Source organism: Lissotriton vulgaris, chromosome 8 (assembly GCF_964263255.1).
Source record: "Lissotriton vulgaris chromosome 8, aLisVul1.2, whole genome shotgun sequence".
Lineage (NCBI taxonomy): Eukaryota > Metazoa > Chordata > Amphibia > Caudata > Salamandridae > Lissotriton > Lissotriton vulgaris.
The window spans coordinates 21,064,874-21,090,722 of record NC_141696.1 but is presented as its reverse complement, the minus strand read 5'-3'; the positions used below and the strand labels follow the sequence as shown (position 1 = coordinate 21,090,722).

The following is a 25,849-nucleotide window of genomic DNA, read 5'->3' as shown; positions in this document are numbered from 1 at the left end:
CCCGCCACAACACCCAACTCCTCCCACAACTCCACAGGCTCCCAGTCAACAAAAGAATCACCTTCAAGCTCCTCACACATGTCTAAAAAGCTCTCCACAATGAAGCACCAGCATACCTGAACCACTGCCTTGCATTCCACGTACCTGCCAGACAACTCTGTTCCACCCAACTTGCCCTAGCCTCCGTCCCCAGGATCCACAAGACCAGAACCAGAGGAAGATTGTTCTCCTTCCTCGTCACAAAGACCTGGAACACCCTGCCCCTCCACCTTTGGCAATCTGCATCACTAACCCAATTCAGGAAGGCCCTCAAGACCTAGCTCTTCTAATGATCCTACACCCTGAAGGACCAGCAGCCCCCCCTCCCCCCCCCAGTGACTGGAGGATCTCACGGGTGAGTAACTGCGCTATACAAGCCCCTGATTGATTGTTTGACTTCACCAATAATATAAGAAGTTAAATATAAACTTAAAAATGTTGTCTGTTATGTATTTTGAATTTATTTTCAAGTTGTATTTTTATATGAAAATTTTATATACTTCTCACCCAAGCCCACAAGACCCTTCACAACAACGGTATGCATCATGAATGCGTAGGTTATGAATTTATGAGATTTTTGTAGTCAATGCATGAAACTATCTGCAATGTATTAAAGAGGAGGATTTTAATATTAAAAGACATCTTTATTTTTCCTGTTATGCATCAGTGTACCAAGCAATATCATAAACAACAAATAGTGACAAACAGCATCCGCAAACATTGCCGCAACTGCTCCATTCTCAATTGGCGCGAAGAGAGAAGACCCAGGGCCTGGTGGACATCGAATGTTGAGACCCTGGATGCAGATGATCCTATTATTCTGAAAAACAAGGATACAATTCAATAAAAGGCCATGCATGGTTTGTACGCAAAGTTAAGGATCAATGAGGCAGAACAACAAAGTAATCTGCATAAGAACGGTTAACCTGGCCAATGTTGAACCTGGACCAGAAGCTCTTGACTAGTTTAGAAGTGTACTGAAAAAATCTCCACTTCAGTCTGCCACATATTCACAAAGGGATTCCTGGTAGCAACAAATAGATTTACTGTTGAGGATTCCTCCACTATGAATGGAGAGACACCTGCAGTCATAAATCCCACTAAGGGGAACTCTAATATCACCCCCTCCCTCCCTCAAAATGGCCAGAGATTTATTTGAGCCAAGGGCTGGATCACTCAGTTTTGATGGGGTGTGGGAGAAGTGCTTTCTCCTAAGGAAAAATGTTTTACTGAAGAAAGTAGGAAAATAAAAAACGATAAATGTTTGCACAGCGGGTTCCATTGCACCTTTGCCTAAATCTAGGCTTTGAAGATTTCCATGTAGATGAAATAGGAGCACAGATACCATGTGATGTTCTCAGTAGTTTATTAAACACACAAAAGATGATAAGAACATGCTTTCAAAGTGTATGACCACTGACACTCACTAGCATTCTAATCCAGCATTCTTTTTCCCACCCATCATGCCATCTCAGGTAGCACCATATGCAATAGTAAACAAACGTTAAAGGGGGTCCCAAGGGGATTGGAGATTACTGACCCTTCAGTGCCCTTCCCCCAATCTGCATGTGCTAAAGAACAAAAGGGACACTAGTGGTCAAACAGTATGTGGCTGAGGAAAAACAGTGGCATAGGCTGTGTCATGTATGTGGCACCACAGTGTACAGAAAACCCATCAGCCCACCCAATGGTGGAGCATCATCATCTGGGATTTTTTTGTAAAAGAACTGGTATCTCATCCAGGAGTCCCACTAGTTGTTTATCGTGGGACATCCAAGGAAGGATCCGCCAGTGGTGTACAACAACCAAAGATTGAGATGCGGTGGTGCTGAAAAATATATTGCAGTGTTAAAAAAGTGAACTAAAATAGATTATAATGCCAGAAGAACCAATTTATTAAGCGGTCATCATAATGTCCAGATTAAAAATAGTGTTAGGATAGTAAAAATAGATGGTAACTATCCAATGAAGTTTGAATAGGTCGAAATGTTTCAGCCAATCAAGGACGATAGGTAGTTCAGTGGCTTTCTTCAGGGCCAAATACTGAAACACTACTGCAAATATGTGAAGAAAATATATAATAATGAAAGTAAATAATCAGAGACCCTACCATTTGACGGTGTTCCAAAATCAGGAAGCGGTGTTTCGGAAAGATAATTTGGTTCCTGTAAAAAAAAATAATGTACACATGTATACCAGCACATACATATTTACAGACAGAAAAAAATAAATAAAATCACTGGATGTAACAATTACACACCACGCCCAGCGCCAGACCCCCTGGCCCTCTCAAAATACACTCCGCCTGCATAACATACGACGCCGCAACCCTCTCAGCCCTTAACCCCGGCCGCCCACCAAACTGCTACCAAGCCGCCCCAGGACATACCCATGGACCCTTCACCTGCAAGTTCAACTGCATCAGGACCCACACCAAACTCAAAGACTCTAAACAGAGCTCCGACACTAACCACCTAAAGTGAATCCTGCTCAACACCTGCTCGTTCCACAGACACGCCATTGAACTCTGGAACCTACTCGACACTACATCGCCGGATGTCCCCTTCCTTACAGAAACCTGGATGAACGCCTCATCAGCACCAGACATCGCCATAGCCATCCCGGGCGGCTACAAGATCATCCGAAAGGACTGCACCAACCAAACAGGAGGAGGCAGCGCCCAGAAGAACACCATCCGCATCACGACCATTTCCAACGACAACCTCGCTACCGCCGAAAACCTTCACTTCCAGATCCACACCGACCCCAAGACAACACTCAAAGGCAACCTCATCTACAGACCAGGACCCCGCACACAATTCAGCGAAGACATCACTGACTTCATCAGCCCACACGCCCTCCCCTCCGAGGACTACATTCTACTGGGAGACCTCAACTTCCACCTGGGAAAGAAAAACGACAGCAACACCACCACCCTTCTGGACAACATGGCCAACCTCTGACTCGAACAACTTGTCAATACCCCCCACCCACTATGCAGGACAGACGCTCGACCCAATCTTCACCTCCAGCAAGCACATCTCCTTCAATCACAACACAGCTCTCCACTGGACGGACCACAGCTGCGTTCACTTCAACTACAAAAAGACCACGACCCACAACCTATTCCCCAAGAAACTGGAACAAAATTACCACCGACCACCTCTTCACATAGCTTCACCAGAACCCTCCTGCCAAATAATCGTACCCAAACCAAGCAGCCACCAACCTCACACAATGGATCTCGCACAGCGCCGACGAACTGGCACCCTTGAAAAACCACCAAATCAAGCAAGGTAGCAAAAAAGCCCCCTGGTTCAACAATGACCTTAAGAAATCAAAGAAGTTCTGTCGTACCCTCAAGAAAGCCTGGAGAAAAAACCCAACCACTGACAACCTGGCCACCCTCAAGAACGCCACCCGCAAACACCACCAACTGATCCGATCCACCAAGAAATCAGCATTCAAGGATAGTCTTGACGCCAACGCCCAAAACAGCAAGGAACTATTCAACATAGTCAAAGAATTTACCAACCCCACCGCCGGCACCAACCACATCACTCCCTCCCAAGACCTTTGCGACTCCCTAGCCTCATTCTTCCACAACAAAATCGCCAACATACATAACAGCTTTGAAAACCAGTCTGAAGACCAGTCCACTCCACCCACCTCCGAAACAAAACAGCCCTCTAACAACCTTTGCGCCTGGAACCCAATCACCACTGAAGACACCATCCGCCTGATGAACTCCATCCACTCAGGATCGCCAACCGACCCATGTCCCCACCACATTTTCAACAAAGCAGACTCCATTATCGCACCCCATCTCTGTGACGTCATCAACTGCTCCTTCAACTCCGCTACCTTCCCGGAAAGCTGGAAACATGCCGAACTCAGCGCCCTTCTGAAGAAACCAACAGCAGACTCCACTGAACTGAACTACCGCCCCATCTTGCTCCTCCCATTCCCTGCCAAAGTCATTGAGAAAGCCAACAGTTAGCTTGCCGCCTTCCTTGAATCCAACAAATCCCTCGACCCCACAGTCCGGCTTCCGAGCCAAACACAGCACCGAAACCACCCTCATCGCAGCAACAGACGACATTCGAACTCTACTGGACAACGGAGAAAAAGCTGCCCTCATCCTACTTGACCTCTCCGCAGCCTTCGACACAGTCTGTCATAGCACCCTTATACAACGCCTCAGCAACGTCGGAATACAAGGAAAAGCATTGGACTGGATCATCTCATTCCTCGCCGGAAGAACCCAGAGAGTCCGCCTCCCCCCTTTTAGATCAGAGGCCCCCAAAGTCATCTGCGGCGTACCACACGGATCACTTAGTCCCACCCTCTTCAACATATACATGAGTCCCCTCGCACGCCAACACAACCTCAACATCTCCTACGCAGACGGCACCCAACAGATCCTTTCCCTCACCAAAGACCCAAACACCGCCAAAAACAACATACACGAAGGAATGAAATAAGCAGCCGAATGGATGAAGAACAGCCGTTTAAAACTGAACTCGGAAGTCCTCATCTTAGGTTCATCCCTCTCTACCTGGGACTCCTCATGGTGGCTACCGGCCCTGGGAACCGCACCCATACCTATGGACTACGCACATAACCTGTGCTTCATCCTGTACTCCTCCCTCTCGATGACCAGACAAGTCAACGCAGTCTCATCATCATGCTTCAACATCCTACGCATGCTCAAAAAAATCTTCTGCTGGATCCCCAGCAAAACAAGGACGTTCACCCACGCACTAGTCACAAGCCGACTGGATTACAGAAACACCCTTTACGCCGGAACCACAGCCAAACTACAGAAAAAACTCGAAAGCATCCAAAACGCCTCAGCCAGACTCATACTGGACATCCCCTGTCAAGCTCACATTTCCAGTCACCTGAAAGACCTCCACTGGCTCCCCATCAACAAGGGAATAACGTTCTGTCTCCTCACCCACGCACACAAGGCCCTCAACGACCTAGGACCCAAATGCCTCACACGACTGTCCTTCTACACCGCCACCCGCCAACTACGATCTTCCAATCAAGCCCTCGCCGCAATTCCTCGCATCCATAGATCCACCATGGGGGGGGGGGGGGGGGGGGTAAGATCCTTCTACTTAGCAGCCAAAACCTGGAATTCTCTCCCCACCCACCTCCGCTTTACACAGAACCACCTCTCCTTCAGAAAGCAACTACACTTGGATATTCGATAAATAAAATACCCCCCCTCCCTCAAGCGCCTTGAGACCCTCAGGGTGAGTAGTGCACTGTACAAATTTTTGAACTTTAACTTGTCTAAGAGACCTGTTGATGTTTAAATAATGTTTATTGTAACCATATGGTTAGATAGCCCAGTCTAAGTTATAAAGTGCCTTGTATCACATAACCTGGTTATATTGTTGGATGCCTAAAATCTCAGCGTTGTCTTTAAAGAAATTGCCCAGAAGGACTGAAAAGATGGCCAAATAGACAGACCGGCAGTCAAAATGAGGAATGAAGGATGGCAACAGTCGAGGAATACTCTTGGAGAAGGTGCCGCCAAATCTTGGTATCATCCCTGGGCTAGCTGAGGCAGTTGGTAGTAACCCCCCAGTCGTGCCTTCGCTGATTTATTCTGGCCGCACCTGTCCGTCGGTACCTCTGGCTTAGTCCTAAGCCGAGGGGGAGGTACCGACTGGAGCAGGACAAGCACTATTTCTAGGCCTTTTAATTAATCTTAATTGGTCTTCCCGCTTGCCAAAATGTGGACCTAAATGGAGACTGCACGTATATTCTAACTGGCTACTGCGGGCTCGCAATAGTAGAAATAGAGCAGTTTTTAGATGTGTATGTGCGGACCACAGGGAGACCCGTCTTGCCAAAATTCACTGGAAATAATATATCGTATCCGGTTGTATGGTAAAGGTTATCAACCAATGCCCTTGTTGCAAGCAAAAACGTATAGTCTGAGGATACGAGAAATAAGTCCACGTGCATTGGTTTAAGCTGATCACAGCAAAGTAAAGTTTCAGTTTCACTGACTAGAGTCGATGGCGTGGACTCAGCCGATCGTAATCCATGCATTCAATATGCTTTGCAAAGGCAGATTTCCTATTCATTAGCTAGTGTGTGTATACGTTCCAGTGATTCTGTTTCATTAATGAGCAGATCTGTGAAAACACCTTTACGGACCACAAAGGGGCCCGCCTAGCTTATCAAGCCAGAAGTATAGACTTCATCCGGTTGGGGAGAAAAAGAAATGTAGGCACCCAATGACCGTGTGTGTTGAAATGGGAAGACTGAGCTCTCGTTGGTTGCAGCAAACCCAGGACGTAATGGTAGCAAAAGTCAGTGGAGATACCGGATCTTTAGCAGTCTGCGGGAGAAGTGGGCTTCTCATTGGTTGCCGCAACAATGACGGAATGATAGCAGTGCCCCGTCTGCCCAATAGGCTTGAAACATTGGTGATGAAATCAGATAGGTCTGTAAATACTGCATGAATCAGATGTTTCACATGATATTAACACGGGTCCTAAAGACACCTGCAAACATCCGGGTGATTTAATGTACTGGCACTATTATGAACGGTTTTAGAGGCAGAGTTCCCAACCTTTACTCAGTAGCAAGTTGAAAGAGCTGTCCGTAGTGACCAACTATTTTGAGTACTAGGTGCGTTTTGGTAGTTGGTTCTCGAAGGTCAATTATACCGGTGGAAACTCAGTGAGTCAGGTATTGCCCATGATATTTGAAAAGGGACCTGGAAAAACACTATATGCTGATATTCAGGTCATTTTGTATAGAATAGCACATGTGTATACCGTATGTAGGACACAGCCTCCTGACCAAGAGTCTTCCAATATATTATTCCATGGCAATTCTGAGGTGCTGCCAGTGGTGGCTAGGTGGTGTGTAGAAAATGAGATTCCAATGCGGTATTGGTTTACCAAACTAGAAAGGGCAGGTTGGTCATGATGTAAAAGGAAGGAATGAGAATGCAGTGACCTTGTCCCGCCGTGAAAAAAAAAGTCATTTTTTTTATTTGTTTTGGTACTCCACTGAGGACGACAAATATTTAAAAACATTTTACATAGATAAATCAGGAAGAATAATATAATGTTAGAAAAGACTTTAGAAATGTATAAAAATTATAATAGACCCATTCATCGGAGGTTGTTTACACACTAATATCAAATTTTTTACTGTAGTAATTCTATATTTGTGATATATCGGATCTAGATATCTTGACCGTGCTGTAACTATATTTGGATAGGGGCATACAAATAAAATATGCTCAATGTTCTGATCGCCTCCTTGACAGAATTTACATATAGGAGATCCATCTAGTGACCATCTAGAAGTAAAGGTTGACAGGTAAAATGCCTAAACGCAACATTGTTATTGCCCTTCTTGCACCGTGCGTAAGGGAGAACCCTATATAAGGCTGTACTTTCTTGTATTCCAGTGTCTCAGCAAAAAGTTTGTATGAGGGTAACTTATTACAATGTGCAAAATCAAGGTCGAAGCTTAATCTAGGTGTAAAGTTTTTTAGAAAGAGTTTCAGTTGGGAGTTTGACCAGGTGAGCAAGATATCTTTGGTGAGTTTAGCGATTTCAAATGCCACTGTCATATTACTATAAAAGTTGAGCTTTGATGCGTCTGATGAAAAAGTCTCGATTTTTAATAGGGAGCGCAATGTTCCTTCCTTCCCATGCAAGATGTTATCAGCCCATCTGATAACATTGGCGACAGCTGTAGAGTAAGAACTTGTTATTGAAAACTCTAGTCTTAGGGCTTGAACCGGTGTCGATTTAGAAACCTTTAAGATTTTTTTCTAAATTTTCCCTTCATTTAAATCCATTGCTTTATTGGTATATGCTCGGTAGCGTAAGATAAAACAGGAGGAATTTTCGCTCTATACACTTTTAACAATGAAGAGAAGTGTCTATTTCCTGTGGCAGAGTACAGTCTAGAAAGAGCCCCGGCATGTATTTCTGATTCTCGTTAAGTTATTTATCTGTTTTGTATTTTGCAGGCTCTTTGAAAAAATTCTGCCAAGGTAGGTATATTCGTCACATTCTTCAACTTTTACCCCGCCAAGGTTCCAACAGTATTTAGCACTTTTTTTCCTACCAGTAAATGCTACCACTTTGGTTTTTGTTAAGTTTGGAATTAAATAGTGGTCTTTTGAATAATCATTTAGGGAATCCAGGAGCATTTGTAAACCAAAGGGGGTTAGATCCAACATAACAATGTCGTCTGCATAGCGCAGGGCGTGTACTCTATGCGAGGCAACCTTAGGAGGCAGACTAGAGCATTGTTGCAGATGATTTGGTAGATCACTAAGGTATAGTGAAAATAATATCGGTGCTAAAAGGCACCCTTGTTTAAGCCCGTTAGCCGTTCCGATTGATTTGGTTAATCCTTTTTCACTCCCCATTTGCACTTGTCCCGCCGTGATATTAATGACTCAGACTAGTATAGACCGGTATTACATATCCTGAACGTCTATAGATTGGAACAATGTTAGACAAATAGGAAATGGGTATAAAATAAATAGTAACCCATGGAATGTCCTCGTTCAGACCTGTGTCGCTTTGGAGATTAAAAATCCATTGCTTTTCTCCAATGAACAAGAAACGTTCAGGATCACTGACATGGGGGGGATGAATGGTTGCTTATACCACCCATCAGCTTTGTCTTTTCTTGTCAGGCAGTGGTTTGTAAGACGCGTTGCTTGTTTATTCCATCTTCTTGTGCTTTTATGTTCTTTGATGTGAAGCTTTACTTTTCTAGTGGTCATCCCTACGTATCTGAGGGAACATGGGCATGTCTCCATGTATATGACTTTCACTATTACAGTTAGTGTGTTTCTTTAATACCCAAGGTCCGTTGGTACCAATGTCGACCGTCAATGTCTTTTGCGTTTGTGGGCAGGCTGTGCAGGACCCACAAGGGTAGTGACCCTGAACAGACAGGAGGCCCCACAATGTGGTGGTCATTTCTTGGTTGAAGAGTTTAGGTCTAGTATGTATCAACCCATCATGTAGACTCGGTCCTCTTTTGAAAGAGAAAAGAGGGAGAGGAAGAGATCTTCCTGCTGTATTCAAAACGCGCCAGTTCTTTCGGACTGATTTGTACTTGGGTGGACAGAGTAATGAAAGTAGTAACGAACGTTAGTTTCTCAAGAGGGGGTTTTATGACCTGGGGTCTAAGAGGGCTTCTCGATGGTTTTCTGTACACTGTGGTGCCACATGCATAAGACACAGCCTATGCCACTGTTTTTCTTCAGCCACATACTGTTTGACCACTAGTGACCCTTTTGTTCTTTAGCACCATATGCAAACCAGTCTTGACCCTGCGCCAATAGGGACAGTCCAGCCCGAACAGCCAGGGGAGTTCCTTCCTGAACCATAACACAAGACTAGTTTTGCACTAATTGCGGCTCATCAGTCGGGTGTAGGTTGCTACTAGTCGAACTGTGAGAACGGGACCCGCGTCTGAGCATAACTTTGCCACTTAAGGCTGTACATCAAACATACAAAATGTGATGGAGGGAATGCTTGCACCTTTGCTAGACCCAGGTCAAGCTGGTTGTAGGGCTCAGCACTGCACTACTGTGGGCCTGATAACTGTTCAAAAAGAGCTTTGCATGATCATTGGCCGAGGAAGAGCCGCCACTGAGAGTCTTCTTGACCTTTCAACAGCCAATGACCAGATTTATCTCGACTTGTAAGGCCGGGCATCAAAGGGGAGTCCAGGGTTGGACTGGTCTTTCTTAGTGGGCTGTACCCAGGAGCTCTGCATCCCGCCCCCTTAAGTCATTGGCTATCCACATTTTGCAGATACCAGCAGGAGTCCTCATTAAGCAGGACTCTTCAATCTGTATGTAACTCCTCCCAATCTCTTTACTACATACCATCTTTCATGTATGTCTTATACCCTGTTGGTTCTAAACCTTGATAGAAACACCACTGGGGTCCATAATGCATTACAAAGGGGATTCAGAACACTTGCATGCTGGATGACAAGAAAATGCCTTAAACTTAACTCAAACATAACTCTGCTAAGGGTGCTGTGTTATCTGGGTCATCTATTTGATTCTCTGATTGCTGACATAACACACTGGGTCTCAACCCAGCTTCTTTCAGGACTCACAGATCTTGGTATGATATTTGATGAGGACATTTCCTTTAAAATCCTGATAGAAGGCATCGGAGGGCTGCTTCTTTCACCTCAGAGTTTTAGGGGAAGGAATTTCTTTATTCGCTGACACTAGCTATCCCACTATTCAAGCCATAGTGGGTGCAAGAATAAATGATGCAGTCCACTGTCAAATATGGACAAGTCACCAGAATGGCCGGTGTACAAGAAGTGACCACATCTAGGCTTTGGTACTCTTGACATCAGATGTTCCAACCTACTCTTAGGCCCCAAGATCAAAACTTAAGTGTAACTTAAAAAAGTCTAACTTTACTACTCCTAAATGGCCTTTGTGAATACCGAAAGTCGTAAAGTTAGACTTTAGGCTCAGTTTACTTTTGTGAATCAGGCCCCAGGTATGTAACTCTTGCTAAAAACACAAGGTGCAACGGCCTAAGGCTAGCATTGAGAAAAATCACTGGTGATGGGTGAAATGCAGGAATTAATCTGTGCATTTGGTAATTACAGGGCCACATTTCAGACCACTGTTTTTTGTCAATGTGCTACTTTAAACAAAGATTGGCCATATGTAAATTAGTCTTAATTCCACTCCAATAGGAACAGTCCACTCTGTAGTGCCAGGCCAGATCCACCTCGGAGGAAATGCAAGAAAACCCAGACCAGATTTAAATGCGTAATGTGATGGTTTAAATGTCATTGAGAACCTATGACTGAATGTGATGTGTAGTGAATGAATTTAGGGGTATGCTTGAGTGTGAAGTGCTATGTGTGAATGTTAAGGGTGTGCCTCAACATGAAGGGGTATGTGTGAAGGGGTGTGCATCAACATTAAGCGGTATGTGTGAATGTGAAGGGGTGTGCATCAACATGAAGGGGTATGTGTGGATGTCAAGGGGTGTGTGAAAGTGAAGGGATATGCCTGTAAGCGAAGGGCAATATGTGAATGTAAGTCAATTAGCATGAATCCGACGGTGAACGCATAAATGTGAGAGGAAATGCAAGATTGTCACAAGATAAGAATGGACCTGAAGGGCCATAGTGGGGTGTGAAGGGGTGTGCATGAATGGGAAGGAGTATCAAAGAATGTGAAGGGGTAATTTTGAAAAAGGAAGTTTTATGCACAAGTACAAAGGGGTATGCTCCAGGTTCTCGACACTCTCCCCACTCTTCTGGAATGCCCTTCCCTTAGCTATCAGATCTACTCCATCTTACCTTGACTTTCGGGCAGCTTTGAAACCCCATCTCTTTTCTTCCGCCTACTTCTCTCAACACTTACTCTTAACACCCCTCCCCTCTTTCCCTCAGTTTCAGGCTCCTTCTACAGCGCCAAGAAACCGCCTGGTAGTAGAGCGCTTTACAAAACCCTTTCAACTTCTATGCATGAATATTAAGAGCTGTGTGGGACTGAAGGGGTGTGCATGAATGTGAAGGGGTGTGCATGAATATGAAGGGGTGCATGAATATTAAGAGCTGTGTGTGAGTGAAGGGGTGTGCATGAATATGAAGGGGTGTGCATGAATATGAAGGGGTGTGCATGAATATGAAGGGGTGTGCATGAATATGAAGGGGTGTGCATGAATATGAAGGGGTGTGCATGAATATTAAGAGCTGTGTGGGACTGAAGGGGTGTGCATGAATATGCAGGGGTGTGCATGAATATGCAGGGGTGTGCATGAATATGAAGGGGTATGCATGAATATCAAGAGCTGTGTGTGACTGAAGGGGTGTGCATGAATATGAAGGGGTATGCATGAATATCAAGAGCTGTGTGTGACTGAAGGGGTGTGCATGAATATGAAGGGGTGTGCATGAATATGAAGGGGTGTGCATGAATATGAAGGGGTATGCATGAATATGAAGGGGTATGCATGAATATCAAGAGCTGTGTGTGACTGAAGGGGTGTGCATGAATATGAAGGGGTATGCATGAATATCAAGAGCTGTGTGTGACTGAAGGGGTGTGCATGAATATGAAGGGGTGTGCATGAATATGAAGGGGTGTGTATGAATATGAAGGGGTATGCATGAATATGAAGGGGTATGCATGAATATGAAGGGGTATGCATGAATATTAAGAGCTGTGTGGTACTGAAGGGGTGTGCATGAATATCAAGAGCTGTGTGTGACTGAAGGGGTGTGCATGAATATCAAGAGCTGTGTGTGACTGAAGGGGTGTGCATGAATATTAAGAGCTGTGTGTGACTGAAGGGGTGTGCATGAATATTAAGAGCTGTGTGACTGAAGGGGTGTGCATGAATATTAAGAGCTGTGTGTGACTGAAGGGGTGTGCATGAATATGAAGGGGTGTGCATGAATATTAAGAGCTGTGTGTGACTGAAGTGGTGTGCATGAATATTAAGAGCTGTGTGGGACTGAAGGGTGTGCATGCATGTGAAGGGGTGTGGGACTGAAGGGGTGTGCATGAATATGAAGGGGTGTGCATGAATATGAAGGGGTATGCATGAATATCAAGCTGTGTGTGACTGAAGGGGTGTGCATGAATATGAATGGGTGTGCATGAATATGAAGAGATGTGTGGTACTGAAGGGGTGTGCAAGAATATGAAGGGGTGTGCATGAATATGAAGAGATGTGTGTGACTGAAGGGGTGTGCATGAATATTAAGAGCTGTGTGGTACTGAAGGGGTGTGCAAGAATATGAAGGGGTGTGCATGAATATGAAGAGATGTGTGTGACTGAAGGGGTGTGCATGAATATGAAGGGGTGTGCATGAATATGAAGGGGTGTGCATGAATATTAAGAGCTGTGTGTGACTGAAGGGGTGTGCATGAATATTAAGAGCTGTGTGGGACTGAAGGGTGTGCATGAATGTGAAGGGGTGTGGGACTGAAGGGGTGTGCATGAATATGAAGGGGTGTGCATGAATATCAAGCTGTGTGTGACTGAAGGGGTGTGCATGAATATTAAGAGGTGTGTGGTACTGAAGGGGTGTGCATGAATATTAAGAGCTGTGTGGTACTGAAGGGGTGTGCATGAATATTAAGAGCTGTGTGGGACTGAAGGGGTGTGCATGAATATTAAGAGCTGTGTGGGACTGAAGGGGTGTGCATGAATATGAAGGGGTGTGCATGAATATTAAGAGCTGTGTGGGACTGAAGGGGTGTGCATGAATATTAAGAGCTGTGTGACTGAAGGGGTGTGCATGAATATGAAGGGGTGTGCATGAATATGAAGGGGTGTGCATGAATATGAAGGGGTGTGTGGGACTGAAGGGGTGTGCATGAATATTAAGAGCTGTGTGTGACTGAAGGGGTGTGCATGAATATTAAGAGCTGTGTGTGACTGAAGGGGTGTGCATGAATATTAAGAGCTGTGTGTGACTGAAGGGGTGTGCATGAATATTAAGAGCTGTGTGACTGAAGGGGTGTGCATGAATATTAAGAGCTGTGTGTGACTGAAGGGGTGTGCAAGAATATGAAGGGGTGTGCATGAATATGAAGAGATGTGTGTGACTGAAGGGGTGTGCATGAATATGAAGGGGTGTGCATGAATATGAAGGGGTGTGCATGAATATTAAGAGCTGTGTGTGACTGAAGGGGTGTGCATGAATATTAAGAGCTGTGTGTGACTGAAGGGGTGTGCATGAATATGAAGGGGTGTGCATGAATATGAAGGGGTATGCATGAATGTGAAGAGCTGTGTGGGACTGAAGGGTGTGCATGAATGTGAAGGGGTGTGGGACTGAAGGGGTGTGCATGAATATGAAGGGGTGTGCATGAATATCAAGCTGTGTGTGACTGAAGGGGTGTGCATGAATATGAAGGGGTGTGCATGAATATTAAGAGGTGTGTGGTACTGAAGGGGTGTGCATGAATATTAAGAGCTGTGTGGTACTGAAGGGGTGTGCATGAATATTAAGAGCTGTGTGGGACTGAAGGGGTGTGCATGAATATTAAGAGCTGTGTGGGACTGAAGGGGTGTGCATGAATATTAAGAGCTGTGTGGAACTGAAGGGGTGTGCATGAATATGAAGGGGTGTGCATGAATATTAAGAGCTGTGTGGGACTGAAGGGGTGTGCATGAATATTAAGAGCTGTGTGACTGAAGGGGTGTGCATGAATATGAAGGGGTGTGCATGAATATGAAGGGGTGTGTGGGACTGAAGGGGTGTGCATGAATATTAAGAGCTGTGTGTGACTGAAGGGGTGTGCATGAATATTAAGAGCTGTGTGTGACTGAAGGGGTGTGCATGAATATTAAGAGCTGTGTGTGACTGAAGGGGTGTGCATGAATATTAAGAGCTGTGTGTGACTGAAGGGGTGTGCATGAATATTAAGAGCTGTGTGTGACTGAAGGGGTGTGCATGAATATTAAGAGCTGTGTGTGACTGAAGGGGTGTGCATGATTATTAAGAGCTGTGTGTGACTGAAGGGGTGTGCATGAATATTAAGAGCTGTGTGTGACTGAAGGGGTGTGCATGAATATTAAGAGCTGTGTGACTGAAGGGGTGTGCATGAATATTAAGAGCTGTGTGTGACTGAAGGGGTGTGCAAGAATAGGAAGGGGTGTGCATGAATATGAAGAGATGTGTGTGACTGAAGGGGTGTGCATGAATATGAAGGGGTGTGCATGAATATTAAGAGCTGTGTGTGACTGAAGGGGTGTGCATGAATATTAAGAGCTGTGTGTGACTGAAGGGGTGTGCATGAATATGAAGGGGTGTGCATGAATATGAAGGGGTATGCATGAATGTGAAGAGCTGTGTGTGACTGAAGGGGTGTGCATGAATATTAAGAGCTGTGTGTGACTGAAGGGGTGTGCATGAATATTAAGAGCTGTGTGTGACTGAAGGGGTGTGCATGAATATTAAGAGCTGTGTGTGACTGAAGGGGTGTGCATGAATATGAAGGGGTGTGCATGAATATGAAGAGATGTGTGTGACTGAAGGGGTGTGAATGAATATCAAGAGCTGTGTGGGACTGAAGGGTGTGCATGAATGTGAAGGGGTGTGGGACTGAAGGGGTGTGCATGAATATGAAGGGGTGTGCATGAATATGAAGGGGTATGCATGAATATGAAGGGGTATGTGACTGAAGGGGTGTGCATGAATATGAAGGGGTGTGCATGAATATTAAGAGGTGTGTGGTACTGAAGGGGTGTGCATGAATATGAAGGGGTATGCATGAATATTAAGAGGTGTGTGGGACTGAAGGGGTGTGCATGAATATTAAGAGCTGTGTGACTGAAGGGGTGTGCATGAATATGAAGGGGTGTGCATGAATATGAAGGGGTGTGCATGAATATGAAGAGATGTGTGTGACTGAAGGGGTGTGAATGAATATCAAGAGCTGTGTGGGACTGAAGGGTGTGCATGAATGTGAAGGGGTGTGGGACTGAAGGGGTGTGCATGAATATGAAGGGGTGTGCATGAATATGAAGGGGTATGCATGAATATGAAGGGGTATGTGACTGAAGGGGTGTGCATGAATATGAAGGGGTGTGCATGAATATTAAGAGGTGTGTGGTACTGAAGGGGTGTGCATGAATATGAAGGGGTATGCATGAATATTAAGAGGTGTGTGGGACTGAAGGGGTGTGCATGAATATTAAGAGCTGTGTGACTGAAGGGGTGTGCATGAATATGAAGGGGTGTGCATGAATATGAAGGGGTGTGCATGAATATGAAGGGGTGTGCATGAATATGAAGGGGTGTGTGGGACTGAAGGGGTGTGCATGAATATTAAGAGCTGTGTGTGACTGAAGGGGTGTGCATGAATATTAAGAGCTGTGTGTGACTGAAGGGGTGTGCATGAATATGAAGGGGTGTGCATGAATATGAAGGGGTGTGCATGAATATTAAGAGGTGTGTGGTACTGAAGGGGTGTGAATGAATATTAAGAGCTGTGTGGGGCTGAAGGGGTGTGCATGAATATTAAGAGCTGTGTGGGACTGAAGGGGTGTGCATGAATATCAAGAGCTGTGTGGGACTGAAGGGGTGTGCATGAATATGAAGGGGTGTGCAGGAATATTAAGAGGTGTGTGGTACTGAAGGGGTGTGCATGAATATGAAGGGGTATGCATGAATATGAAGGGGTATGTGACTGAAGGGGTGTGCATGAATATGAAGGGGTGTGCATGAATATTAAGAGGTGTGTGGTACTGAAGGGGTGTGCATGAATATGAAGGGGTATGCATGAATATGAAGGGGTATGTGACTGAAGGGGTGTGCATGAATATGAAGGGGTGTGCATGAATATTAAGAGCTGTGTGGGACTGAAGGGGTGTGCATGAATATGAAGGGGTGTGCATGAATATTAAGAGGTGTGTGGTACTGAAGGGGTGTGCATGAATATTAAGAGCTGTGTGGGACTGAAGGGGTGTGCATGAATATTAAGAGCTGTGTGGGACTGAAGGGGTGTGCATGAATATTAAGAGGTGTGTGGTACTGAAGGGGTGTGCATGAATATTAAGAGCTGTGTGGGACTGAAGGGGTGTGCATGAATATTAAGAGCTGTGTGGTACTGAAGGGGTGTGCATGAATATTAAGAGCTGTGTGGGACTGAAGGGGTGTGCATGAATATTAAGAGCTGTGTGGGACTGAAGGGGTGTGCATGAATATCAAGAGCTGTGTGGGACTGAAGGGGTGTGCATGAATATCAAGAGCTGTGTGGGACTGAAGGGGTGTGCATGAATATTAAGAGGTGTGTGGTACTGAAGGGGTGTGCATGAATATCAAGAGCTGTGTGTGACTGAAGGGGTGTGCATGAATATTAAGAGCTGTGTGGTACTGAAGGGGTGTGCATGAATATTAAGAGCTGTGTGGGACTGAAGGGGTGTGCATGAATATCAAGAGCTGTGTGGGACTGAAGGGGTGTGCATGAATATGAAGGGGTGTGCATGAATATTAAGAGCTGTGTGGGACTGAAGGGGTGTGCATGAATATTAAGAGCTGTGTGGGACTGAAGGGGTGTGCATGAATATCAAGAGCTGTGTGGGACTGAAGGGGTGTGCATGAATATGAAGGGGTGTGCATGAATATTAAGAGCTGTGTGTGACTGAAGGGGTGTGCATGAATATTAAGAGCTGTGTGGTACTGAAGGGGTGTGCATGAATATCAAGAGCTGTGTGTGACTGAAGGGGTGTGCATGAATATTAAGAGGTGTGTGGTACTGAAGGGGTGTGCATGAATATTAAGAGCTGTGTGTGACTGAAGGGGTATGCATGAATATCAAGAGCTGTGTGACTGAAGGGGTGTGCATAAATATGAAGGGGTGTGCATGAATATTAAGAGGTGTGTGGTACTGAAGGGGTGTGCATGAATATTAAGAGCTGTGTGGGACTGAAGGGGTGTGCATGAATATGAAGGGGTGTGCATGAATATTAAGAGCTGTGTGGGACTGAAGGGGTGTGCATGAATATGAAGGGGTATGCATGAATATGAAGGGGTATGCATGAATATTAAGGGGTGTGTGGTACTGAAGGGGTGTGCATGAATATTAAGAGCTGTGTGGGACTGAAGGGGTGTGCATGAATATGAAGGGGTGTGCATGAATATTAAGAGCTGTGTGTGACTGAAGGGGTGTGCATGAATATTAAGAGCTGTGTGTGACTGAAGGGGTGTGCATGAATATTAAGAGCTGTGTGTGACTGAAGGGGTGTGCATGAATATTAAGAGGTGTGTGGGACTGAAGGGGTGTGCATGAATATGAAGGGGTATGCATGAATATTAAGAGCTGTGTGGGGCTGAAGGGGTGTGTATGAATATGAAGGGGTGTGCATGAATATTAAGAGATGTGGGACTGAAGGGGTGTGCATGAATATTAAGAGGTGTGTGGTACTGAAGGGGTGTGCATGAATATTAAGAGCTGTGTGTGACTGAAGGGGTATGCATGAATATCAAGAGCTGTGTGACTGAAGGGGTGTGCATAAATATGAAGGGGTGTGCATGAATATTAAGAGCTGTGTGTGACTGAAGGGGTGTGCATGAATATTAAGAGCTGTGTGTGACTGAAGGGGTGTGCATGAATATGAAGGGGAATATTTAAATATAAACTAGTATGTGTGAATGTGGAAGGGTATGTGTGAATATAAAAGGGCATATGGGAATTTAAAAAAGTAGTTGTGAAGGGTATGGGTGAATATGAAGGGGTTTGTATGAATATACAAAGCTATGTGTGAGTGTGAAAGGACATACACGAATTTGAAAGGATAAATGAACGAAGTAGTATGTTTGAATGTGAAGGGGTATAGGTGAAGGCTAATAACGTGAATGTCAAAGGGTATGTGTGAGTGTGAAAGTAAATGTCAATGTGAAAGAATATATGTGAATGTGGGGCATATACGATACGAAAGTGTATGTGTGAATGTGCTGGGGCATGCATGAAATTGAATACGTAGGTTTGAATAAGACAGGGCTTATTTGATAGTGTGTGGTAGGTCTAAATGTGAAAGGGTATGAGTGAACGTGTAAATGTGAATTAGGGTGGTCTGTGTGTTTGTGAAGGGGTACTTTTGAATGTGAAGTGATAAGCACGAGTATGCATGAATATTACAACCTGTGTGAGAACGTGATGGGGTGACCATAACTGTAAAGGGGTATGATGAAACAGGTATCTGAATGTTAATGGTGTGTGAATGTGTAAGGTTGTGTGAATGTAAAGGTGTGTGTGAATATGAAAGAGTGTTTGTGAATGGTATGCATGACTGTTAATGGGACTATATGAACGTACAAAGCTATGTGTGAATGGGCATGCTTTAATGTGAAGGGATATATATATGAATGTAAAAGGTATGTTTGAATTTGAAGGGGTATTATGTGAACATGCGAGTGTGAAAGGGTGAATGTGAAAGGGTTTTAGTGAATGCATAGAGGTATATGTGATATGAAGGTGTATGTGTGAATGTGATGGGGCATGCGTGAAATTAAATGGTTAGGTTTGAATTTGACCGGGCTTATTTGAAAGTGTATGGGAGGTCTAAATGTGAAAGGGTAGGGGTATATGCGAGTCAGAGTGGCCTGTGTGAATGTGAAGGGGTGCAATCCCTCACGACGCATGCCTGAACAACGCGGTCTTAACTATGCGTGTCTTAACTATGCATGCCTTTACCACCCATGGCTTCACAACTGATTTAGTTGTGATAGCATAATTGGTAAAGGCATATGTGCGGTTAAAGTTATGCCCTGGCCTCCCCTTAGTTCTAAAACCGGTCCTAAATCCCAGACCCCTGGCCGGAGTATAACCCCAGCCCTAAAAACACCCCAGCCCCCCCACCCTGGCTTCTGAAAGCCTGGACCCAGCTCTAAAAACGAAGCCTCCCCCTTTCCCGGGCACTGAGCCCTAAAACCCAGCTCTGAAATGGACCCCAACACCCCATGCCCTGAGCCCTAAAACCTTGGCCCTGGACCTTAAAAAAAACCCAGACTCCCGCCCTAAAACCGTCCCTGCAGCTGTAAAAAGTACCCTGACCCCTTTCTTGAAGGCCTAAAACATGGACCTGCAACCTACCCAGCCCCCACTCTGAGCCCTAAAACCGCCCTCTGCCCTATAAAGTATCCTGACCACCGGCCCTGAGCCTCAAAACCCTACAAAGTTACCCGACCCTTAACTCCCAGAAATCATACTCACCAAGCCGTTCCTCGTGCAGGCAGAAGTCACCTCTGGCCCTCCGCCTCGAGTAATGAGCGCTAACTACTACTAACGTCTAAACCATGCATATGTGTAGCAGACATGCGTGGTACAGGCACACGCGTGGTAAAGGCCCATGCGTGGTTCAGTCATGCACAGTTAAGGCTGTGTGGTTAAGGCTGTTTCATGTATGTGAATGGTATGAGAATGCGAAAGGGTATGTGTGAGTGAAGATAATGCATGAAATTCAATGTGTATGACATGATTTATGTGAAAGTGAGTGGTGTGTGTGCCCCTCTTCTACGTCTCTCACCTGTCCCCTCTCTCCCTCTCTCTCCCCACCGTATGTTCCATTGCATTCTTCATTTCGGTCACTAACTGTTCCTCTGTCTCCCTAGTCTCAGTGCTTTATCTTTCTTTCACTAACTCAGTGAGTGAGTGTGTGATGTGACTTCCTGTGATATCATGGATGTCAAAGGGTGTGTGATGTCACTTTCAGTAACCCTGGTATTTCAGGGGATCACCGTCCAGGCAGCCCTGTTTATCAGAAGTGACCACGCGCCTAGAAACGGACGGATATTTGAACTGATGGTCTGTGTGTGGAGCTGGGATTTATTTGGGGCACTAAAGCCATAAATGGTGACGTCGAGGCTGTGGGGCCGGAGGGGAGCTGTAGGCATTACCTACACCCACCCTAGTCTCCACAGGGGTGGGGTTGGGACTGCAGCCTTACATGTGCCTTCTCCACACTTCCTTCTGTGCAGTCAGTCTTTCATTACACTGAGATGCTGCGGACACATAAAGGGGGTGAACCTGGGGGTGTGGAGAGAGCCCCCCCCTATATTTAGAGCGGGGACTCCATTCCTTCCCCCATCTTGAGGCAAAAGGGATCAGGGAAGTGTCCCCTGTGCCCTGGCAGGGCGGCTGCGTGGCTGTAATGACGCTGAACGTGTGTAAGCTGGCTTCAGGGCGCTTTAAACCCAGCCCACTGGGAGCAGCCTCTGGATCTGCACCAGAGGCCCCCCGGGGGGCTGCTTATGAATATTATCACTTCCTAATGAACACCTCGTTTTCTCTCTAAACACAATTTAAAGGTGCGACACATCTGTTTAAGATCAGTGTGGCTTTCAGCTGTGAGGCATACCACCAATTGACATTTGGAAAAACCTAAACGTGATTTATAAAATCGTAAAGCAAACCAAAAAAATGTTTTTGAATTACTTTGGGATTCTGCTAAAATGTTGTTTATTTTAATTTGGCTGATTTCATATTATATATTTGGGATGTCCCTGTAAGGCATCATTGGGATTTAAATATGATAACTTGTTCCATTGCTATATTTCCCAGGTCTTGGGTCCAGTGTTGATGTAGTTATATGTGTCTGTGCTTTTGAATTCAGCAGCTCCATTATTCTAGTTTGCTTTAAACATCACCTGACTTCAATAGGAATATTGAAAAATAAAATATACAAATAAGACTACACATTAGTTATATATTCATGCACACTTTAAACAAAATATGTACAACTCACACATCATATTTGATCATCTTAGCCAGTGATCTATCTCATGATCTCATCACATGCCTCCATTTTAGTAGGAGACACAGATGCATTAAGGCTTTATTGCATCAGATAAAGGCTCAAGGCAGCATCACAGCCCAGGGTGGGACCCTCACAACCCTTGGGAGGAGGGGTTCCACCATGGGAGGACCACAAGACTTGCTGCCAGCCTTCTCTTCTCAAGCTGCCCATTTCCTATCACGCGCCAATACTCACCGTGGCTTGGTCTGCACTCATGTCCACAGCCATTGCTTACGCAGGTCTGGCCCGCAGGACAATCGTCATCATATGCTAGTCCACACTCTTCAACGCACGCTCCTACATCTAGAAGAGAGAAATACGGCAGTATGAATATACATTATTAACATGTTTAAAACCTGTGAGCCCCATTCTGTCACCATAGTAATGAAATAGCATCTTATTGCCCGAAGATGATCCAGGTAATGGCAGGCGGGAGTCGATACGCCATTCCCTCAGAGCCGTGAACCTTCGCTCACTTCTCAACACCGAAATCCAAATCCCACCTGCCTCATTCTGAATCCACCCCCTAGAGAGAAACCCTCCCTTGGGATGTTCCAGACTCAAACATGAACAACAAGTCACCAAAATGGCGGCTGTACAAGAAGTGACATCATCTCTGCTTTGGGACTCATGACATCAGCTGTCTCCCCCGACTCTTGGGCCCTAAGCATGAAGTAGTCTCCTACTTGATGCTGAGGGACAAGAGAAGGACAAACGGATCGAATTGTATAAGGTAAACTGTGCTCAGAAAGACCATGTCCTTTCCCTTCAGGTCTCTGGTGTCCTGACCTCAGAGCAGGGACAGCAAGGCTGGTGCCAGGGTTTAAAAGGCTAATGCATCTCTCCCTAGCTCTCCTCTCATGAACTCATCCGCGGATTCCCTCACTGCCACAAGTGACCCTCATCTCCCCATAGCCCCTCCCCCTCATGACCTCCTCCTCCGATTACCTCACTGCACCCTCCACCAGTGCCCCTCATCTCTCCCTAGCTCCCCCTCCACCTATGAAATCTTCCTCGGATTCCCTCACTTCCACCCTCCACCAGTGCCCCTCATCTCTCCCTAGCTCCCCCCTCCAACTATGAAATCTTCCTCGGATTCCCTCACTTCCACCCCCCCCCCCACCAGTTCCCCTCATCTCTGCAGCATCTCCCACTACCTCCTCGGATTCCCTCACTTCCACCCTCCACCAGTGCCCCTCATCTCTCCCTAGCTCCCCCCTCCACCTATGAAATCTTCCTCGGATTCCCTCACTTCCACCCTCCACCAGTGCCCCTCATCTCTCCCAAGCTCCCCCCCTCCACCTATGAAATCTTCCTCGGACTCCCTCACTTCCACCCTCCACCAGCGCCCCTCATCTTTACGTAACCCCTACCTCATATGCATGTCCTTTGCTGGATAGCGCTACTCATATCGGGGTAGTGTGTGTCAGTACTTTACACCACACACACATTATACAGAGACCATGAATCGTACATGTATGTAAATCAGACTACAGGGAATGCCACATAAGCCAGTGAGGATTGCAAGGTGTAGGATTCACATGTTATCAATACTGGTGGGCAGTGTATTTGAAGAGGGTTTGGTCTGGGGAAACAACCTTAGGATTTAAAGAGTATTCCATGGGGTCAGCTTTACGGATAAAAATGTATATCTGCCCAAACACTCGTTTAAGCAACATTAGAATAATGAAAGACTGGGGCAGTTCTAACTATCACAAAACAAAAAAAGCGAAGCTCTAATTATACCATTCATGTTTGTTTGCAGCTCTTTGATGACAATTCATTGGTTAATGTCCTATGTTAGGATTGTAACTTCTGAACTCCACCTAACACAAGGATCTCTGTGACAGAGGCAGTAACCCACTGAGCTATCCACATAAAACACAGGTCATCTGCATTTAAAAACTACTAACATACCAATGATAGCTCTCTAGCAGGATCATTAATCACCAGCGTTATCTGGACACTTTGTATGGTCTTATTGTTGTCCTGCATCGGCACTTGATAATGATAACAAGTATTGGCCTAGCCAAGAGGTCTCGCCTTTGGGACCTTATAAGTGTTTAGTTATCCAGCACAACATCCTTGGTGCAACAACCTCAACTGTTGCATGACTAAACACTTATAAGGTCCCAAAGGCAAGAGCTATTGGCTATGCCAATGCTTGTTTCTTCTGCTTTGTTTTTCTAGATGAACAGTGATATGCAGAAGGACGATATTATGGCAAAATGTTTATTTTTTGTGCACTTCATGAAATTAAAGAGCGTTATTTTTAAAATTACTTATGTTAAACTGATATAAATATATTTTGCAACAAATATCCAACTGCTTTTTAGTGTGTTTAATTTTACAATACAAACTCTACTTTTATTCTCCACACCTGCACCCATCCTATCTATTTCATATGAAAAAGCTAAATACCAAGGATATTTGAGTATCATGGGAAGGCAAGCGTGCGATCATGTATTATAAGGAATAAAGTACACCCTAGCATATATTAAAGTGATATTACAAGTTACCTCTACAACCTTATAAAGGAACTTTGCCTTCAGCCTCATTCTTCTATAGTCGTGGAACTCTTCTGTAACTTGCTAAATCCTTAATATGTACAGTAGGGTTATTTAAGCTATATGTAATATACTTACGTGTAGGTTCTCATGCATCAGTATGCGGTTGTGTTATTCAGATTTTGACTGCGCCCACTACAGCGGTCAGCCCAATTCAGCCCCAGGATGGCTCCCCTGTGAACACTGCCCTTTGTTAATTTGACCCGGAGCCTAAACCCACCCAAAGGAGTTCCGTCAAGTGTCAGCGACTGCTGCGCAACTCATGTCTGCTTTCTCAGACTGAATATCTTTGCTTTCAGCCAATATTATTTCAGGCTGATGAGAGCCTGCCAACTTCCAACACTAGATTTCGCACAATTCTTAACAGATCCCTTGAAAATTACAGTCGAGATTAAAATTATTCTGGAATAAAAAGTTAATACTGCGACCAGGACAAAACAATTAGGAGGCAATTTCGCTATTAAAACGAAGATAGGCTTATAAAACGGTAACGTCCATTTGTGATTAGAAATGTATCTTATACTGCGCCGACTTATTCACGCGTTTGCTATAAAAAAAAATACAGATGGGCGAGCGCAAGGACTCATGGGACAAGCAGAGCCAGACCCGAGCGGGGGGGGGGGGGGGGTATGGGGGTCGTTATGAGCTAAAGGTAGTGCCTTCCTTCTAGGGTGCTTTCACTGTTTTAGCTCAATTCTGCTCCTCAGAACCTGTGAGTGTTTCAGGCGAATCTGCTTTCGTCGCCTCTGAAAACCAGCATTTCGTGTTTATTCCATTTATTTTGTGCAGTTTTATATAGCGCCAACTGGGCCTGGAGGTATTGGAGCGCTTTTCATGAGCACTTGTAACATTAACACAAGGCCCCAGTCATTTTTAAGCACAGAGCGAAGAGGTGATTTACCCGAAATCACGGGACGTTAAGCCACACCGAGACTTGAACCAGGTTACCAAGGTCCAAAGTCAGCACTTCGGGGCACAACGCCACATCCTCCCACCATACTCTATTCAAACTTTTTTTAAACGCCAAGATGGGTCTTTTAGACAGAGCGGCTAGAGGCAGTGTGTTCCTGTGGGTGTTTCTAGAGTTGCAACACAATGCAGCTTCCACATTGTGTGTGAGGGGGGGGGGGGGGGGGGGGTTGAAGCACTTTGAGCTCAACGCCGCTGCGCGCAGCCCCTTCGAGCCCTCGGTGCGAGGGCCACGGCTCGTGTTTGGGGGGGGGGGGGGGGGGGGGGGAAGGGGTAGGGGAGCTGGTCTCTAAGCCCCCGTGAAAGAAGTGCCGGTGCTCAGACCCGGTGAGACCCGGCCCTCAAAGCCCTGGAAGAACCCTCAAAGGCCCCCAGAGCCCCTGCCTTCCTCAAAAGTACTTCCTCTGCCTTTGCATACCGCCTAGCGCCAAGGTGCTCCCTTGGGAGGGACAGCAGCGTTTTACGAATCCCTAATTCAATTCAATGAAATACCCCACCCGCCCCCTCGCTGTTTCCAGCACTTGTGCCCGGTGCTCATGTATGTCCCTGTGGTTTTAATCCAGCAGCCCCTACAGTCTGGGGCCTCTCGAGCTGCCAACAAACATCACCTGCCTCAAAAAGTGATCTTGGTTCGGGCTCTTACCGTAATATGGCGCTGAGAACACGTCCCCGGCCCAGAAGGCGAGCAGAGCGAGGAGGAGCAGGGAGCCGGCGACCTTCATGCTTCTGGAGTCGGCGGGAGTGAGCCCGGCAGCTGAGCCCCGAGGGCTTTTATCCATCCCTTGATTGGACGCCTGAGTGACGTCACCCAGGGCAAGGTGAAGCAAGGGCCACACTTCCCACCCCATTGGTAGTTCATGGTTTCCTTATTATTCCAGTGTTCCTGTTGCATTAGAGCCGCGTCTCACTCCATGATTGACGCCGCGTGTGATCCTCGGACGCTGCTCACCTGCGTGT

General features: G+C 45.7%; 1 protein-coding gene and 1 long non-coding RNA gene across 2 annotated transcripts in view; both read right to left on the bottom strand.

Annotated features, from left to right (window-relative positions):
• LOC147693258 (uncharacterized) overlaps positions 1–25,849 on the bottom strand; it is a 544,251-nt gene that overhangs the window by 240,359 nt on the left and 278,043 nt on the right. The window lies entirely within an intron of this gene.
• Positions 550–25,849, bottom strand: LOC147693259 (uncharacterized). Its single transcript, XR_015299254.1, has 4 exons — positions 25,536–25,849; positions 21,552–21,659; positions 2,150–2,204; positions 550–851 (listed from the first exon to the last, which is right to left on the bottom strand). It is a non-coding gene; the product is annotated as an uncharacterized LOC147693259 (long non-coding RNA).